This window comes from Lagenorhynchus albirostris, chromosome 1, assembly GCF_949774975.1.
Source record: "Lagenorhynchus albirostris chromosome 1, mLagAlb1.1, whole genome shotgun sequence".
NCBI classification, from domain to species: Eukaryota; Metazoa; Chordata; class Mammalia; order Artiodactyla; family Delphinidae; genus Lagenorhynchus; species Lagenorhynchus albirostris.
In genome coordinates, this window is record NC_083095.1 from 146,530,140 (window position 1) to 146,550,021 (window position 19,882).

Consider the following 19,882-nt stretch of genomic DNA (forward strand, 5'->3'; position numbering starts at 1 on the left):
TGTATTTCTCAAGCTGAAATCTCTGAGTCATAATGTGTGAATTTTGTAAGACTTCTGACATAAATTGCCATATTAGTTGAGCCAACTTATAATCCAAACAGCATTGGATCAAAGCATCTTGTCTCGCCCCTGCCCTACCATGTTTATTTGAGGTTTGTAACTGCTGATCTTAAAATCATGTGGCTCTTAAACATCCAAAATGGGTTAAAATTCCCCTTGAGAAATAAAAGCACATGTGTTATCATTAGTGTCATCAATGTAGTAAGTATTTTAAGTAGAACACAGCCATTAATCCTAACTATATTTAGCCTACTAATCCTTATTGGAGTTCCTTACCCTTCTGAATCCCTCTGCCCACCCACAATTTCCCAGGAGAAGCACTAGCCCATGGAAAAAATTTTATTAACACTTCTGAAATGAGTCATTTTCTTCTGTATTGTGATGGAAACCATGAATATCAGTTCTTTCCCTTGGACCCCAATTCCTCCCCAAGAGCTAGACATCTGCAATTCAATCAGAGAAAGAATAGTAAAAGAAGTATATCTTATACATTTGCTAGATTCAAGGTACAGTGCTTTACCTAAATTATCTCATTTAATTTGCATGGAAAGTATTTGAATTTTGCAGATGAGGACACTGAGATTTAATATTAGTTATTTATACAAGTTCACAAGCTAGAAAGTGGTAACACTGATATTTTAAAGCAAACCTCTGCTGTTTGGACATCTACCAGATTGATAGACCTCAAAGATATTTCCCCTGAGAAAAGTTTTAATGCTTATGGATACCCCAAAGATATTTCTACAACCAGCAGTATTGGCCCCATCTGAGACCTTGACAGAAATGCAAATCTAAACATCTGGGAGTGGGATCCAGCAATCCCTTTAACAAGCCCTCCAAAGGAAGGTGATACACGCTCCAGTTTGAGAACGACTGCTCTTCCAAAAACGTTTCCCCCTCTACAGTAATGGCTGCACCTGAATGCATTACAAGTAAGGACAAGTTACGTTTACCTTTTTGGTGCATTATACAAAAAAAAAAAAAAGTGTCAAATGTCAGAAGGGTTTTCTGCTTTTACCCTGACCTTACAAATTATCTATGTTTTTTATTTCTCCAGTTTTCCCCTTTACTCTTTACCCTATTTGGAGTTTATCATCAGACTTCTTATACCTCATTTTACATCTTTCCCTATTATTAAGCCTGATTTCTACAAGACTCTTACCTGGGAGAGGCTGAAAAGAATGATGTGTAAGGGCCAACAATTCTAATTTTATTATTTTCATTAAGGCATTCAATCCTTTCATTGAAATTATCATCATCAATTGTGGTGACCTGTCATTTCCTTTGCGAGTTATTCTAAATGGTTTTAGAACCACCATATGGGCTGATAGCATGGCTGAGCTTGTTTTGCCTCAGTTGACTACCTTTCCCAAACTGGACTGGAGTTTCCAAAAAGAGATCTCTTCACACCACTGCATTTTCCACTTTCACAGTCAATTAGCAATGGCTGCCAATGTTGGGCAGGGCAGAAGATTTGGAGCATTGCCCTTGAGAAAATGCCATGATGAGATATTGCCATAGAAACATACGTCATCAAAGGTCATAAGATAACAGAGGCATTCTTATTTAGGCAAAAGCCTATGCTCAAAGGTATAAAAATTGCTTACATATCTTTACCATGGACTTTAGCAACCAGGCTAAGGAAAATGCAACAAACAATAAAACCTGGAAATATTTGCGATTAGGAAATTAATTCAGCATAAGCCATGAAGTCAGCATTCATAAATTCATTTCATTCTTGTCACACATTTCAAGCTGGGTCTCTTAATCATTCATCACAAACCATCTATGAGGTTATTGACAGGTCAAAAGTGTGGCCTTTCTTTCAGAGTATTTTAGGGTCTTACCTCACTCTTCAGGGCTCCTTGGAGATTCCCCAACAGGCCATAAGCGATTCTTCCTGCACAATACCCCGCCACAATCTATACAGCAAAAACATGTCTGTTATTGACTCATCTCTACCATGCTATTTTCTCCATGTTAATTAGATCACACTAGAATGCCTATCAGTAAACTGCAGAAGTAGAAATGGCCCCTTTTAAAGCTATGGAGCCCAGAAAGAACTCCTTGTTAAATTCTTCTGAAATTAACACTCATCTATTCAGAAGAAACTTACCTGCATTCATTCCTTCTATCTACACCCCTCCCGATGCTTTATTTTTTTAAGTCACCCAGACCTTGTCTTTCCGGTAATGTCATAATCAGCAGGCTGAAAGCAAGGTTGCTGATAATTGTTCTTTATGTTGCTCTTTGTTTAGTATCTGATTCAATACATCTGTGTGGACACCATTTCATCACCTCAGTAACAGAGGTGAAAAAAAATCAATGGCAATCAGATTACCTTGTTAACAGAAAGGCTAAAGGGCCAGTGTGTTAAGTTCACGGTGTATCACCTTTCATTTAAAACATTTCACATTTTTTATTATTTATCTTTATTATTATTTATAGCACCGAGTCCAGAGCATTTCCAAACACAGAGTGTGGCCTTGCATTTGTCTTCTGCAGAGACAAGCATTTCTGCCACATCACCGACTGGGTTGGGGACCCCTCGTGCAGGCCCAGTGGAAAGCCTGCAGAGTCCACTGCTGCCATTTCTCACAAAGTGTTTTGGAAGAGTCCCAAAGGACTATGATTGCCAAGCTGATTTGGTGATCTGCATTGTCGTACAATATTGTATCTATTGTTGTGTTTGTTATTTACTGTTGGTTCTTATTAAGATCACTGTTATTATCCACAGAAGCAATGTGCCCCAAGCTACGTAAGGGACATTATAATGTACCCAAAGAACAAAAGCTCTCAACAGGGAACTTCCAGATGAAAGACGTGATATGGGACGGCACAGGCCAAAACAATAGAGATGGATGCAGGGTAGTTGTACACAGAGAGTTAGGTGATTATTGCACGAGAAAGAGCTTTGAAGAACAGGTGGGCATGGAGGAGGGTTTTGAAAGCGGAGAAGGATGATATGTTATTGCAAACATGTTATTGTTTGAGCTTAGTGGGTGATTCAACAATATTTTTGAAAAACCAACGTGCTATTGGACCTAAAATTCAAAGACTCACTGAAAGACATAAAAGGCATGTAGGCAAAAGGACAGTTTTATTGCCCTTGATTTCAAGACCAAATGTTATGGGAAGTGACCACTGCTTACCCTCCATTATAACGCAATGGCCAAATGTCAGCTGCCTGTGCTCAATTAAGAGACTTGCAAGTGTCCACATGGGTACCTTAAACTAGAACTTGTGTCTCTGCATTTTGGGGGAATACTTGGAGGTTTTTTAGAAACCCCTGGAAACATGGACTTGGCCTGAGTTTCAGGAGGTGAGGCCTTGGAGTGAGCAACCCTGGAAGTTGGTATGGATGGGGAGTTGACTCCACTTCTGGGCTATCTGTTTTTAGAAAAGCAAATTAAACTCAGATCATAATGTAAGGTCATCATAAATGTTCCAATTTCAGACTGAATTCAGCAGATCATGTCCACTGTAGCTGCAGGTTGGCTGCAAGGTCAACAGGCGGGCAGAAGTATTAATTGCTCTCAGACAGCCATGAGATTTAGAAACTTCATTCCATTGACTCTTCATAAGATTCTCAACAAAGTTTGCACCCCTTTGCACTTGGAAATTGGAAGCTCAGGTCATGTAAATTGTAAGTGGTGGAGTATGAGTGTGAACTCAAGTTTGTTTGACTTAGGCTATTTGTTCCACTCATTGTTGGTGCTTAGAGTATGGTCCCAGGACTGACAGCATCCCCTGGGAACTTGTTAGAAATGCACACTCCTATATGGGAGGATTTGCACAAGTATGCATAAGTTAGCCTCACCTTGTCAGGGAGCTACACTCTCCCCAACAGGCTTTCTAGGTCACCCCATTTCTACTGAACCAGAATCACTGGGTATGAGGTCTAACACTCTGTTCTAATAAGACCTCTAGCTGATTCTGATCACACTAAAGTTTGAGAACCACACATGCCAGCTCAGCAGGTCCCACAGTCTTCAGCATCTCTCTGAGATCCTGGTGACCAAACCAGGAGTATAGCACAGAGTGGAGGACCTGACAAGAATACTCTCCAATGTCACTAGGACAAGGCCAGAGCAAGTTGGATTCCTTAGGAGAAGATACTGATATCATGCTGCTAAGCATAGTTCTTTATTATACGATGCAACATAATAAAGTCCTGGGCAAATCAGATTAACTAGGAGAGACAATCTAAGGCAACCAATAGTGTTTATCTCAGATGATAAAAAGCTATTCCTTCTCAAGACAGCTATTGCCCAGCCCTACATTTTCAGATTTCTAAAGGGACTTTTATGTACCAAATTCTAAATTCTCGAAGATTTTTTAATCAATTTATTTATTTTTATTTTAAAGATAAGTCTTGCAATTATTGGCCAGGGCACATGGAAAGTGTCAGAGGTCAAAAGGAGACATGATAAAGAAATGAAGTGGGTGACCCCCGGACTGGATCTTGATCCAGGGAAGGACCTGAAAAAAATTGCACTTTCTTTTTTTAATTTTTTTTTAATTTAATTTTTACTTTATATTAAAGTATAGTTGATTTACAATGTTCTGTTAGTTTTAGATGTACAGCAAAGTGACTCAGTTATACATATACATATATACATCTTTTTCAGATTCTTCTCCCATATAGGTTATTACAGAATATTGAGTCGAGTTCTCTGTGCTTTACAGTAGGTCCTTGTTGATTATCTATTTTATATATAGTAGTGTGTATATGTTAATCCCAAACTCCTAATTTATCCTTCCCCCCAACTTTTCCCCTTTGGTAACCATAGGTTTGTTTTGGAAGTGTGTGAATCTGTTTCTGTTTTGTAAATAAATTCATTTGTATCTTTTTTTTAGATTCCACATATAAGTGATATCATATGATATTTGTCTTTCTCTGTTTGACCTACTTCACTTAGTATGATAATCTCTCAAATTGCCCCATCGTTAGCCTCTTCAGGATAGATCTTTGAGTCCTTTTGACCTAACTACAGTAGTCATGGATCATTTTCTTGCTTTCTGGTAAACCAACTTTGTTTTATTTTGTCGCATATATATTTCTTCTCTATCTTTGCTACTTTTGTAAGTTAACTTTGATAATGGTTTTAATTTCCATTTTTCTGGAATTTTACTGTGAAACATTTGTACTATAAGTAAACAACACACATAAAAATACATTCTAAACCAACAACTATTTTCAGGCATCGTTTTGGCAATATATATTAAAAAATGTTTGTAAAACATTCAGACCCTTTGGCAGAAAACATATTTCTGAGAGTCTATCCTGAGGAACTACCCACGAATTTGGATAAAACTTGTGTGAACAACACAATGGTATTATTTAAAAAAAAACAGTGACAAAAACAAAAACTGATGCCTGCAATCTTAAATCCAACAAAATGGGATGAATAAAGTAAATATCATGCAGCATTTAAATATGTAATTAGGAAAACAAGTTATCATTTTTGAAAATGTGCTTGTATAATTAAATATGAAAAAAGTACAACATGAAGTTGTATATAGACTAAGATTGCAATTATAAAATATATATGCCTATGATAAAACATATTTCAGATGATAAACACAAATGAATAGTGATTGTGTTGATGAGTTAATGGTCCAATAAAAAAAAATCTTGGCTTCTCAAAGTGTCTGTAATGATGTCATATTAATTTTATAATACAAAAAATTACTTAAACTATTCAAAATGGCCCTGGTATCAGAATGGTTGGACTATATTGATCATCTCTTAATTATAATTGCTTACCACTTCATTTGGTATAATATGTGAACATTATTTGAATTAAAAGCAAAACAAATCAACTCTAAGCTCTTTGAGAAGCACTTTTGCTTTGCTCTGCTAGTTCCCTCTCATAGTTGCCTTTCTTCTGAGCAGCTCAGTCACTGAAAGGCACTTACATGGCTCTCAATAGGCACCATTGTTTGACTCCATTGTCTGGGACAACTGTTGCCAGAAAGCAAGGGCTATTATTGGCTTCAGATTCTGTCTATTGGCTTAATACAACTGCATATTAGAGACTGAATAAAATGGAACATAGTTGTACTTTGCATTGATGTTTGTTAGATATATACAGATAGAGATAAATGCAGAGCTAGATCTAAAACCCATTGAGACCATCAATCTTGATATTCAAACTTCTTTCCAGGCAACTGAATTTATGTCCCAAATCCAGACCACATTAATTATATACATTTAGTCAGTTATAAAAATTTGGATTCTAAGTCCCAGGTGCCTTTTATTTTGCATCTCAAATATGGGTTGAACTTTATGTTAATGAAAGTATGACCACTGAATCTTGGAACTTTATAGCTACACTGTCCAATCTAGCCTCTCCAATCATACCTGTGGATGCAAGAGAAAAATACTGGGTCCCTGGCAGGAAAATGTGAGTGTGAAGCTTGTTTGGATACTCATGTTGGGTGCCCTTGACCATGTCTGATTACCCTATTTCTTCATGTAAAAAAAATGGGTCATAAAGCCTTGCCCATTTTGTGTGCTCATTTGAAATCATAGTGAGGAAAACACTCTAAATTTTATGAGCGACAGATATAAGGAGACACTTTTCTTACTGAATTCAGGAAGATGGAATATTGTTTTTAGTTTTTCCACTGCTTTTTTCCCCCCTGGTTGCTTTTTCTCCATTTTTTCTCTTTTGTTAATATTTTAGTACTATGCCACTCTTTTTAGGGTTTCTGAGGGGCAGGAAGGGGAATTCATAGGAATTCTATGACCCCAATTTACCTTCTAGATTCAACAAAATACTCACTATTAGAAGAGAACACAAAAAGGCTGTGTTTCATGTTTATGAGCTTACAAACTATGATGTCTTCTACATGCTTGAAGAGTCATGTCTGCCTTCATAGCCAAGAGTTTACACCCATCTTCATGTATGTGTTATAACATACATCTTTCATTGATCAAGAAAAATGACAAAATCTTGTCAGATTTTATATGTACTGCCACTGCCAATATCTCACTTATTTGTCCCTTTTCTGAGCTTTGACAGTGTGCTGCATTCATTCCTCACCCAGAAAACTTACCACCTGTGCTGAAACAACCCACAGTTTTACTTCTTATCTTTTTGAGTTCCTTGAAAGCAAGGAGTTTTATTTATTTATTTATTTTTCAAGTATACAATGCCAGGACCAGCATGATTTCCAACTAATTTTAAGCACTTGAGGAATATTTGTGCCAAGGAGACAGTTTACCAAATTGATTGGAATGAGAAGTGTTGGATATAAATTAGAGATTGGGGGAGAGGAGAGAAGGCCTTAACTGAGTGGTTAAGTTCTTCAGAATTTATCCCAAAGCAATAAATATTTACTGAGGTTTGTGTGAGGTGTGTTTTAAGAAAACTAATCAGGAGGAAAGCAGTACAAGTCCTGGAAAAGGAAAGAAGTCAGGAGATATTGTGCAATTAATAGGGGCCTCAACTGCAGCTATCAATACAGAAATAAAAATTCAGGGGAAGAGAAAAGAGACGTTACCAAAAATATATAAAATACCACTGTGGTTCCATCTTTAGTCATTTTTTCTTCAGGTGCTATGGTAAGATTTCAAAGGCTAAGACTACTTTGCTGACTTTTGTTGCACTAGATCTAGTCTAAGTTCTAGGGGTCTTGATGAACTAGATAAAAATATGTGGTAAATGGGTTTATTCTTTAGAGGACAGAGCTAGTTAAATGAGAAATCCATATCAGTGATATGGATGCCCCCTCAATAACCATATGTATCAGACCAGTTTGGTGTTGATCCAAATGATACCATTTTAATGAAATGAATTGGATATGCACTTTGGTATTTTTTTAACTGAAAATGTATTATCTTATAGCAAAGATTCATCAACATTTGTACTTTATGTATATTAACCAAAAGTACTTAGAATGTTCATTTAGAAAAATAAATAGCTAGATTAATTAATTAATTAAAGTCTCAAAGGAAAAACAAGCTACAGTAGAAGAAAAAAGGAGGCAAATGACTGACTAAATTCAACAGGGTCTTCATTTTTCATTCATTGATGTATATTTAAGTATCCTTCTCTTTTAACTAAATTTAAGATTGAATCACGTGTAACTACCAGGAAACTCTTCATCATAGAATCCCACCACTGGAGTCATTTCAATTAATTAAGTGTTGCAGAGGTTAGTAACGCTTTTAGGCTGCAGAATGAAATTGTTGCATGAAGCGGCAAGTTCCTCATGTGTTATCCCTCTCTTCATCTGGATTATGGCAGGCAGAAATTGAATTTTGTCAATAGATTTTTAAAAAGCCTTATCCCTGGAATGACTTCAAACACAAATCCAATGACTTGTGAAAAAAAGGAAGACAAAATAAATAGGGCTTCTCTGGTGGCGCAGTGGTTGAGAGTCCGCCTGCCGATGCAGGGGACAAGGGTTCGTGCCCCAGTCTGGGAAGATCCCACATGCCGCGGAGCGGTTGGGCCCGTGAGCCATGGTCGCTGAGTCTGCACGTCCGGAGCCTGTGCTCTGCAACAGCAGAGGCCACAGCAGTGAGAGGTCCGTGTACTGCAAAAAAAAAAAAAAAAAATATATATATATATATATATATATATATATAATCGCATATAATCAAAAGTAATTCACTCCCAATTGGGAGGTTTTCACAACTTTCTGAAATGTGGTTAAATTCAAAAAGTATCATTATAAATTTCCCCATCTTTCTAAAGTTATAAAATACTGAAGAAATTCAGTTTCTTGTTTGAGCCACAGTACCTAATATAAAAGAGAATTAAAGACAAAATAAGAAAAACAACCTCAAATAATCAATAAATATATATTTTATTCATATGAGAAGTCCAGCACTGTATTAGTTGAAGTCAAGAATAGTAGGAAGACTATGACCTTGCGCTCAAGTAGTTTATAATCTTTTTCATTATTCAAGATGAGTACATAGCCAACACTTAAAAATAAAAGGAGAATGTAATAAAGCAACAACTTACATAGTGGGAGAGAGGAGGATATTAAAGAGATGAGACAAGACAATTAAAATTATTCAATGCTTACTTTGTAGCACACCTGTACTAAAAATTTTAGTTAAATTTTTGTCATTATTTTTTCTACCAAAGAAGTAATAATAAAAATATTTTTTTGGTTTATTTGTTAAAGTTGAAAAAACACATATAAGGATAACAGAAAAGAAAATCTCCTGTAAATTTACTATCTATTAACCATCATTAAAATTTTAACTTTTAGCATTTCCTCCAGAATTTTCTATGACAATGACATATCAATATGTGTCAATAATATCATATAAGCAATTTAACCACATTTTTTGCTCAACAATATCGTGGGGACTATTCCATGTCATTAAAATTTTTTTCTCTAATATTATTATAAATCTCTAAACCATTCTACTTTATGGATATGTCATGATTTAACTAAGCTACTAGGTACCCTTAAATTATATCATTTAATTCTAGCAATTTCTAATTTTAAAAGTAACTTTCCTACCTCATGCATCTATAATACTATATTTATTTGCTATATTAAATTACTATTTTGTATATATATATTACTATAGGAATTATAAAAAATTAACATTGTTTCAGAAATATGAAGAAACATGAAGGGTTGTCATGCCTCACATGACTCTAAATTCCTAAAAGATGGCACCTGCATGCTAGTCATCCTCTTAGGTAGTATGATGCATGTAGTAGAAGCAGCAGATATTTATATTGGATCACATAACTTTATATCAAGTACATATATGCTCTCCTTTGTGAATGCACACAGAGAATAAATGCAGAAGGGACTGTCTTAATCGTATTAACTTGTCAACTGGGTAAGTAATAAGAAAAGTAGGGAATTAGACCTAGATAAGTAAGAATTTTACTCTTGAAGGTAAAGAAAGCAAATGACAAGGAAAGAAAAGATAAATTGGTTTAAACACATGGAAATTAAAGACAGAACATTGTACAGGAAGTCCCCTACATATGAACCTTCAAGTTGCAAACTTTCAAAGATATGAATGTGCACTCGCATGTCCCATCATGTAAAGTTAGTTCACGTGTCTGGAGTACATTGTCACGTGTGTGCATCTTCTACAAGTGGTTGTGATTTTGTGTGCTTTATTGTACAGTACTGTATAGAGTACAGTAGTACAGTGTCTTTATTTCAAGCCCAGGATGTCCGGAAGAAAGTGTAAAAGCAGCAGTAATGAGAAAAAAGCAGAGGCCCAGAGAAAGGACAAAGAGCAACAAGAGGAAGAAGTAACTGAAGAACCGAAGAGATTCATGGTGCAGGAAATGGCAAGGGAAGTTTCTTTATATGAAGAGGCACTGTTAGTTTTTGAGGCACAGGACCCAAACATAGAATGGTACACAGAGGTTGCAGCAGCAGTTCAGAACTCGATCCAGTGCTACCATGTCATTTATGATGAGAAAAAAAGAGCTACTACCCATACATCACTGGATGGTTTTGTCAAGAGGGTAGATAGAGTTGAATCCAGCAAGAAACCAGAACCTGTGCCATCAACGTCAGGTGTGAGTGAAATTGCAGCTTGCCCTCCGTCTCCTGTTGCTGACGATCCTTCAGCTCTACCATCTCCCGCCTCCTCTCGCTTCTCCAGTCAGTGACTCTTCCTGCCTGTTCACTCAGTGCCAGCCCCTCTATGCCAGCTGTTGTACCGTACTACTGTACCTTTCAAGGTACTGTACTGTAAGATTAAAAATGTTTTATTTTTTGTTTGTTTGTTTTTTATGTATTATTTGTGTGAAAAGTACAAACCTATTACAGTACAGTACTATATAGCTGATTGTGTTAGTTGGGTACCTAGGCTAAATTTTGTTGGACTTACTAATTAATTGGACTTATGAATGCGCTCTGGGAATGCAGCTCATTCATATGTATGGGACTTGCAGTATTTGATGGAATTCCATAAAAGAAGGTGGTGGTATAATTAAAGCAAGAGAAAAGAAGAGAGATAATGGGGCAATTGTATCTAAAGAGGATCATTAGTATGAGTTATGCTAGCAGGAAGGTAAGAGAAGACTTTTGCTTCTAACCAAGAGAAAATAACAGGAAACAGATTTACTTTCTAGCCTGAAACACCCCAAAAATCCAGACAAAAGAGAAAAAAAAAACAATGGTTTCCATGATATTGGATGTCAGACAGAAGAAAAATAATGACTAAGAGATAGGAAACAAAATAGTGCGTCCTTCTAATAACTCAGCTTACTGCATTGAGGGAGTTCTCAGGCTGTGGTATGCTAGGGGGTAGACAGGCAGAGCATGGCTGACTTTCTGAGCTGAGGACAAAGTGATGAAGGTCTGGAGATACTTATGTGTAGAGAGTTCACAGGATAGGAACTATAATGTAGAGAGCTAAGCAAAAAAAATTCCAGGGATCTGTGGAGGGCTCCCATTGAGCATTTAGCAGAATACTGATCAGCATATGTGTGAGGAAACTACCCAATGCTAGGGAAAGAACCACCTGAAAAGATTAGAGGAAACAGTATCCAACATAACACAGTGTTGGAAATAGTTCTTGCTTCATACTGTCAGGCTGGAAAACTGCCTAATTCATTAATTATTAGATAGAGTACTTAGAAGAGTCTTGCCTCAGAAGTCAGGAATAATTGGCCCTAGACCATTCTCTGGCCTTGGCTGACAAATATGAAAAGGAAGACATAAAAAGGTCAAACTGTATCCAAGTAACTTAACTACATCCTAGAACAGAGCTCAAGAATATTTACAGGAATACAAAATTACCCAGCACCAAACAAGGTAAAATGTCTGGCATTTAATCAAAGATTACAAGGAATGCAAGCAAGCTGGAGAATAGGAACCATTTTCATGAGAAAAATCAGTCAATTAAAACCAATCCAGAACTGACATGGATTTGAGAATTTTCAGACATACACATTAAAACAATTATTCTTAAATTATAATTAAATATACTATAATGTAAATTAAATATAACAATTTTAATGAAAACAATTATGCATATTCTATATGTTCAAATCATAAGTATTAAAATAGATATATTAAAAAAAAACCCAAATCTAAATTCTAAAGAATAATTCTGCAATGTCTGAGATAAAATACACATTGGATGGGTGTCTTAATTTGGGCTGCTATAACAAATTACCATAGATTAGGTGGCTTATACAGTATATATTTATTTCTCACAGTTCTAGAGGCTGGCAAGACTGAAATCATAGTGCCAGCAGATTCAGTGCCTGGTGAGGACCCTCTTTCTCATTTGCAGACATCAATCTTCTGGCTGTATCCTCACACGATGGAACTAGAACTCTGGTCTCTTTTTATAAGGGCAGTAATCCCATTGTGAGATTAGTGCCACCAGCACGACCTTATTTAAATCTAATTACCTCCCAGAGACCCCACTTCCTAATACCATCACTTTGGGGGTTAGGGTTTCAACTTATAAATGTTGGACATCATTCAGTCCATAGAAGTGAAATTAACTGCATATTAGACATTGTAGAGGAAAAAATTAGCAAATTTTAATACATGCAATAGAAACACTCCAAAATAAAACACACAGAGAAAAATGATTTTCAAAATTAAAAAAAGAAATGCTTTTATTTGATAGACCTAGAGTAGTTTCTGTCTGCTTGCTAAGACTTTCATCACAGAGGCAAGAAAAAAGTGTCCTTGAGCTTTCTGTCTCTGAGTATAACAGCAAAAATTGAATAGGGTAATACAGAAATTACAAAAACATTGTGAGGTGGGGGAAAATTTTGCAATGAGGAAATAACTGAAAAGATCCTGTTCATACCAGAAAATGAATCTAAAATCTTCATTTAAAAAAAGGGCCAGTGAGCTGAATGACAGCTCCAAGTGGCCCAATGTACATGTGATTAGAGTCCCTGAAGGAGATGAGGAAATAAAATTAAAAATATTTCAGTAAATAATGACCAGCAATTTTCCAAATTTGATGAAAACTGTAAACTCACAAATCCAAAACATTCAATAAAACCCATAGACAAGAAACATGAAGAAAAGTACATCAAGTCACTTAGTAATAATCAAATTTTTCAAAACCAATGATATAAGGAAAGTCTTAAAAGCAGCCAGAGGTTTAAAAAAAGAAAAAAAAAGAAAGAAAGAAAAATAAAATGTTATGTAGTTACATACAAAGGAGCAAAGATAAGGTTGACAACAGAGTTCTTTTGTAATAATGCAAGTAAGAGTATGGCTGTGGTGGGGGGTTGGAACCTATCAATATTAAATTGTATATACATGGAAATTATACTTGCAAAAAATAATGTGAACAAAAGACAATCAAGAGCAGAAAAGCTGAAACACTTAAAGGAAGTCCTTCAGTGATTTATGCCTGGGTCAAATCTATAAAGGTGAGTAAGTCATAACAGAGAGATCAACAAAATTGAAAGAAAAGTTTAGTGTTACAGTTCTCCTAGAAATGAGGGGCACAATGTGCCATGCAGGGCCACAGGAGGAGGCCCCACTGTCAGTCAGGAGGCAGAAAGGAGCAACTGAAAAGCCTAGGGTCAGACCCTTTATTGTGTTTCTATAGGAAAGGTGAGGCAGAACAGGGCAAACATCTTAGGATTCACTAGTTTGAACAATTCTGCCAGGCCTTGGGGCATAGGGGCTGTTGCTGGTGATCTGGTGCCTGGCCCTGGGTTGATTTAGGGGAGGAGAAAGAGCTGTTTGGTATGTGCATTAGAAAAGGAGGTAAATGGAGATATATGGACTCAAGATTTGTTGGTTTGCATATGAAAGGCAGACTCACCACCTATAGTAATTAGCAAGGCCTGTGAGCAGGCAGGCTTTTCCCTGCCAGCAAGCCCCCTGCAACAATGATGTCAAAATATCATGAAATATAGAAAATTTTAAAATATAATGAACACTGTTGGTCCTCTGATATTTTTATATCATGATAAGGGCTCTTTGGGTTGATAATAATGGAGAAATTTAGAGACTAGGGCAATAAGTATTGCCCTAAACAGCATAGAAAACATTTTATTATGAACATAGAAAGGAAAAACACAAGTGGAAGAATAAAAAGTCCTTAGAGCCATCCCATAACTAAGCTTTCCATTTATCGGCCTTAGCCAGGAAAATAGATTTGGAATTTTTGCCTCTAACAATATTTTGGTGGATTTGGAAAGTGTGTTAGAAATATACTTAGGTTAAGGTGGCAGGTCTGGCAAGTTATGTTCTTGAAGGATATGAATTGATAAATTAGTGAAATATATGTAAAGATTAGTGAAATTTGCATGTAACAAAGGAGAAGGAGGGGGTTATGGTTGGAAATGCAGGACAGGAGGTCATGGTGGAGAGCAGTAGGAAAGGGCACTGGGGAATGAGTGGACTTCTCCCAGGAGGTTGAGGGCTTGCCTGATACGAGGCAGATACCTCCTGGGGAAAGCAATAATCTCCATTAATTTTTAGAATAGTACAGACAGTAGTAACCTCTACCAGACTTTCCTTTAGACTTGGGAGTGTAGGGTGTACATTTTCGCAGAGAACAAGGCGTACCCAGGATTATCGGCTAAGGAGATATCAAGCTCAGAAATATAACAGAATCCTAAATATCAGAGAAGAAAAGCAAAAATGTCCTGTGTCCAATTTGTGCCTTAGAAGAGGCGGCTGATGAGTATCTCTGAGACAGCTGTTTTAGCATCCAGGATGAAGTGCAGAGGATAGAGTCATCCCCAGTGGTGAGATCTTGGGTTGGGATGATGTCATCTGAAGCAATGTCATCGCCAGTGGTGAGCTTTTAGTCCAGGGAGATTCCATTTGGGATGTGGGACTACAGTATTAATTTTTAAGGAGATAGTCACTTGGGTTGATGTGGGTCACAGCCTTTGCCATGCTTATTTGAAACAATAGCTTATTTGGAAAGTTTGGAACTCCAGATGTAAACTAATGAAACACCCACACCAGGAGTAAGAAGACCAGCAGTCATACCAGAATGGTATTTAGAAGCACTTGATGGGGGCTTTGTTTTAGTTTTTTGGTGAAAGTTTAGTTGCAAATGGGTCCTATATCAAATGAGCAGCTGCTTGGCCCATGGGACAATCTATGGCTAATGGGTCCCAGCAGAGTATGTGCTGGAATTTTAAAAGGAGTTTTTGAGGAGTCTCTCTGTTTTGAATGCTTTTTCCAAGAGCCTAGCATTGTGTATTTTGAAAAGTGAAATGTGGGTCTTGGTTACGACCAGTAATGTCAATAACCCTGAAGGGAATAAGAAGTGTCCTGACAAGGCCTTGTATTGTGACCTTAGAATACATAGAGACATGTGTGGATTTGCTTTATATTTTGGGAATCTGTGAGGCAAGATTCACAGAGTTTTCCCTTGAAAGGGACAATTTTTAGGTAATGGCCCAATAGTTTATAAGAAATGTGAAGATGGGGCCATTTTTTGGCCAGGGCATCAAGTATGAAAATGACGGCCTGAACCTGATCAAGTGTGTTGACCTCTGGGTCCCACCCTTTATCAGGGATATCTGGGCTAAGTAAGGGAAAACAGCAACATTTCACTGTCCTCCATCACAAGCAATGGCTAATAGTGCCAACTGCATAGTCTAAGAACTCCAACGGCTCCATTAATCCCAAGGGGTTTCTCTGGTAGCCAAGGAGTCTGGTGGAGGGGTGAGCTCCTCCAGCACCATGGCATCTGGCAAGGGACTGAGGACAGTGGAAGCCACCTGCTCCTACAGGTGGAATATGCCAGAGGACACACAAGTTGTTCCATCCTATCTTGAGGGGGCCTTGATAGCCATTTCAAGCTTGTGGGGTACACTTTCCATGATCCAAGTCATAATGGGCAACTGAATATGGAGGGTCATAGGCTCAGAGTCTGTGAGGGCTTCCATCTCCAGGAGAGCCCAGTGTGAAGCCAGCAATTATTTTAATGGTGCATAGCATGAAGCCAAGAGGGGTAGTTTCTTGTATCAGAAGCCCTTCAGCAACTAATGGCTATCATAGGTGGTTCAGAGACTTCAGGAGGCCTGAGAAGAGAAGAGAGAGAAAACGTTTGTGACGTTGGATTAGAAATTATTTCTTAGGAATGACAAAAAAAGCATGATCCATAAAGAAGACAAAAAAGATAATTTAACTTCATCAAAATTCACAATTTCTGTTCTTACAAATACACTTTTAAGAAATTAAAAAGATGAGCCACAGACTAGTAAAAGACTTATTTCTAAAATATAAAAAGAATTTTCAAGGTTCGAAATATAAACAACTGGTTAAAAAATGAGCGAAAGAGGTGAACCAACACTTCAAAGAAAATATATAGATGGCAAATGAGCATATTAAGTATTTGACATCACTAGTCATTAGGAATATAAAATTAAAACAATGAAATACCACAACATACCAAATCAAATGCCTAAAATCAGGGGGCAAAAGCAGTTGATCATATGAAGTGTCTGTGGGGATATGGAGGAACTGGAACTCTTATATATTCCTGCTGGGAGTATAAAATGGTACAACCACTTTGGAAACCAGTTACGTTTTCTTCAAAAGTTGAATATTCATCTACCATATGATCTAGCCATTCCATTCCTAGGTGTTTACCCAAGAGAAATAAAGGTAAAAGTCCATAAAAAGGCCTCTTTACAAATGCTCATAACATCTTTATTTGTATTAGGCCAAATGTGGAAACAACCCAAATGCCTATAGATATGGAATTACATAAATAAATTTTAGTGTGTCCATAAAATGTATTAGGGCTTCCCTGGTTGCGCAGTGGTTGAGAGTCCGCCTGCCGATGCAGGGGACGCGGGTTCGTGCCCCGGTCCGGGAAGATCCCACATGCCGCGGAGCGGCTGGGCCCGTGAGCCGTGGCCGCTGAGCCTGCGCGTCCGGAGCCTGGGCTCCGCAACGGTAGAGGCCACAACAGTGAGAGGCCCGCGTACCGCAAAAAAAAAAAAAAAAAAAAAATGTATTAGTACTCGGCAATAAAAAGGAATGAACTATTGACACATGCAACAACCTCAAAGTAATTGTTCTGAGTGAACTAATCCAGAGAAAAGGGGACACATATTGAACGATTTTATTGATATAATTCCCTAGAAAATGTAAATTAACCTATAATGACATAAAACAAATTAGTGGTTGCTTGAGGATGGGGGTACAAGTAAACTTTTGGGGATGATTGGATATATTTACTACCTTGACTGTGGTGATGGTTTCACAGATATATATGTATATCAAAATGTATCAAAATTTGCATTTAATTATGGGCATTTTATATCTCAATAAAGCAGTTTTTAAAAATGACAATTTTAGAAAGATGTATGAAGCAATAACTTTATTGGTCTTAGGATGAAATCCAAAGTCTGACAATCTGCCCCCCCATCAAAAAAAGAGTGGAGAGATTACCAGTTAAGTATTTTATGTCAGGAAAAAAATGTGCTGCTATTGATGGTAGATAGATAGGTAGATAGATAGATAGATAGGAAACTGTATAGTTACAACACTTGAGCAGTCTTCCTTCTTAGCTACAGTATTTAGCCATCACAGTAAACTGAATCATATGGAAAGGTCCTCATTTTACGTGGGAGTCAATGCCAAGGTGGAGAGGGTCAATAGCCCTCCCCAAGGCTGTGAGGCTGCAGAAAGGTCAGTATCTGAGACCTGTTGCATTATTCCTTCTGTCTGTGATACAACTGGAAAGGGATGGAAAGGGCTGAGGGGGAATTCCTCCTCTCCCACACTGTTATGCCCAGAGCTTTGTCACTCCCTAAAGACACTTCACAGCAGACCCATATTTCTCATTTAACCCATGTACAGACTTAATCACAGCTATCTAGGATGGTAACACGAATGGGTGGAAAGTTCAGAATGTTCTCAGCATATGATGCAGCAACTCTGCAGGGAGATTTTAGTTCATTTTGTGGCACTTCTGCTGCTCTAACAAGATATACAATAGCACTGAACTACTCATCGGATGATTTCCAGGAAAAAGCACTTTGTGGATCTATTAGGAAGCCACGGGGTTAATGCCTAATGCTTCTGTATGCGGGGGTTTGGGCCTGGCAGTTTCCCATTCTGGCCAGGCTCTAAGGGAAAGAATAAGGCTTTTAGTTTGGGAAAGAAGTAGGAACAAACAGTTATAAAATTTCATAATGGGAAATAGTGTTACTCTTATCTCATTAAACTCCCAAAACTTTTATCACTGAACATCACTCTTGACTTTGAAAAGCAAGACTAAGACTTTAAGTCAAAGATTAAACCAAAAAAAAAAAAAAAAGTTGTAGAGCAGAGAAAACGTCTCTAAAAATTTAAACCGTTGGATACTAAAAAGAAGGAAGAGCAAAATTATGAGTTCACTGTGGTTAATTGTATTGATTTGGTGTGTCTGAATACAATAGTTAACTGTAAGAAAAACTGTCTGAAAGCTCAAGAAATATTTTTGGTTGAATTTCTCTCTCTCTCCCCTTGCCTCCATCCATTTTTTTTAGCAGCTAAAACAGTGACACTTAGAGGTAATCTAAAAGAGAAAGTGGTAGCCTAACACAGAATTCTAGAGGAGTCAGATGATAACAATAAAAAATTTGGAATGTATTTAATTTTTAACAAGCAGGGTATCACTTACATTGTCAAAATTTGAAAATACCAGAAATTTTACCCACACTCTTAATATTATTAAATTGTCAAGTTAAAAGACAGAGAAAATGTTTTTGTCCATTTACGATAAGAAGAGAGTTTTGGAGACACTTAGCATTCTTAGTACAGAGGTGAGGGCACAAAGGATATTTTGCATATATAAACAAATTACATACTCATCAAATGCAATTTTGATGAATAAATATTTCTACAAGTATCTAAGACAGGTCCTTCTGGATGATGTCAATGGGTCTTCAAGTACATTTTTCATCTCAGGTTGTAGCACCAAGAGGCATTTTCTTGGTCATTCTAGTAACTTCCATGATTATATCACTAAAATCTAGAAATACATCTTTGACTCCATTTTAGTAAAACAATGAGGAGCTACCATTATCTATGATTTTATCTAACTCCTCTTGAATATTTATATATTCATTATCTTATACCATTATTATAGTCCCTAGGTTCAAAAAATGCACTTGCTTATAAATGATTAAACTAATATGGTAAGCTCTTTAATTTAGGATCTCATTTAATTCTCACAATAGCTGTGTGGTAAGTACTCTTACCATTCTCTTTCTACAGATAAATCTGAGGCATTGGCAAGATAAGTACATTTCTCAGGGTTACAAAGCTAGTTGGTACTAGAATCATGTCATGAATTCAGATGTTATGACTGTAATAGTCTGCATGCTTAATTATTACCCTGTGTTTCAGAGATGATCTCTCAGGACTGGTTTTCTGAGATTTGAGGAAAAGTTATATATTGATCTTATATATCATTATAATGTTATGGAAAAAAAGGTCCTCACTGTAAATAATCAAAAATGATTCACATATTGACTCTACCAATAAGTACATTTGTTTTCAGGCATGAATCTGGTTTTGAAAAAAATCCAGTTATTTTTTTCTATTTTCATCTCCACAAAAACATAATTATAAATTATCATCATCATCATCACCCTCATGACTTTGTTTAGAACTTTTAAATTTATTTATGATGAACCCTGTAGAATGAACTGTAACTATACTCCTTTGTCCAGTGGTGGGCTTTAAATTTAAATAAAACTTTCAATAGAACAAATTTATATATAATACTGTTGCTGAAATTAACAGAGATGAACACAAAGAAATAGTTGGAAGGTGTCATTGGTGGGGTAACTTTGTTGATAAAAATGTCACTATTATATAAATAAAAAAGACTTCTCTTTGTCTTCAGGTCTTACCTTTT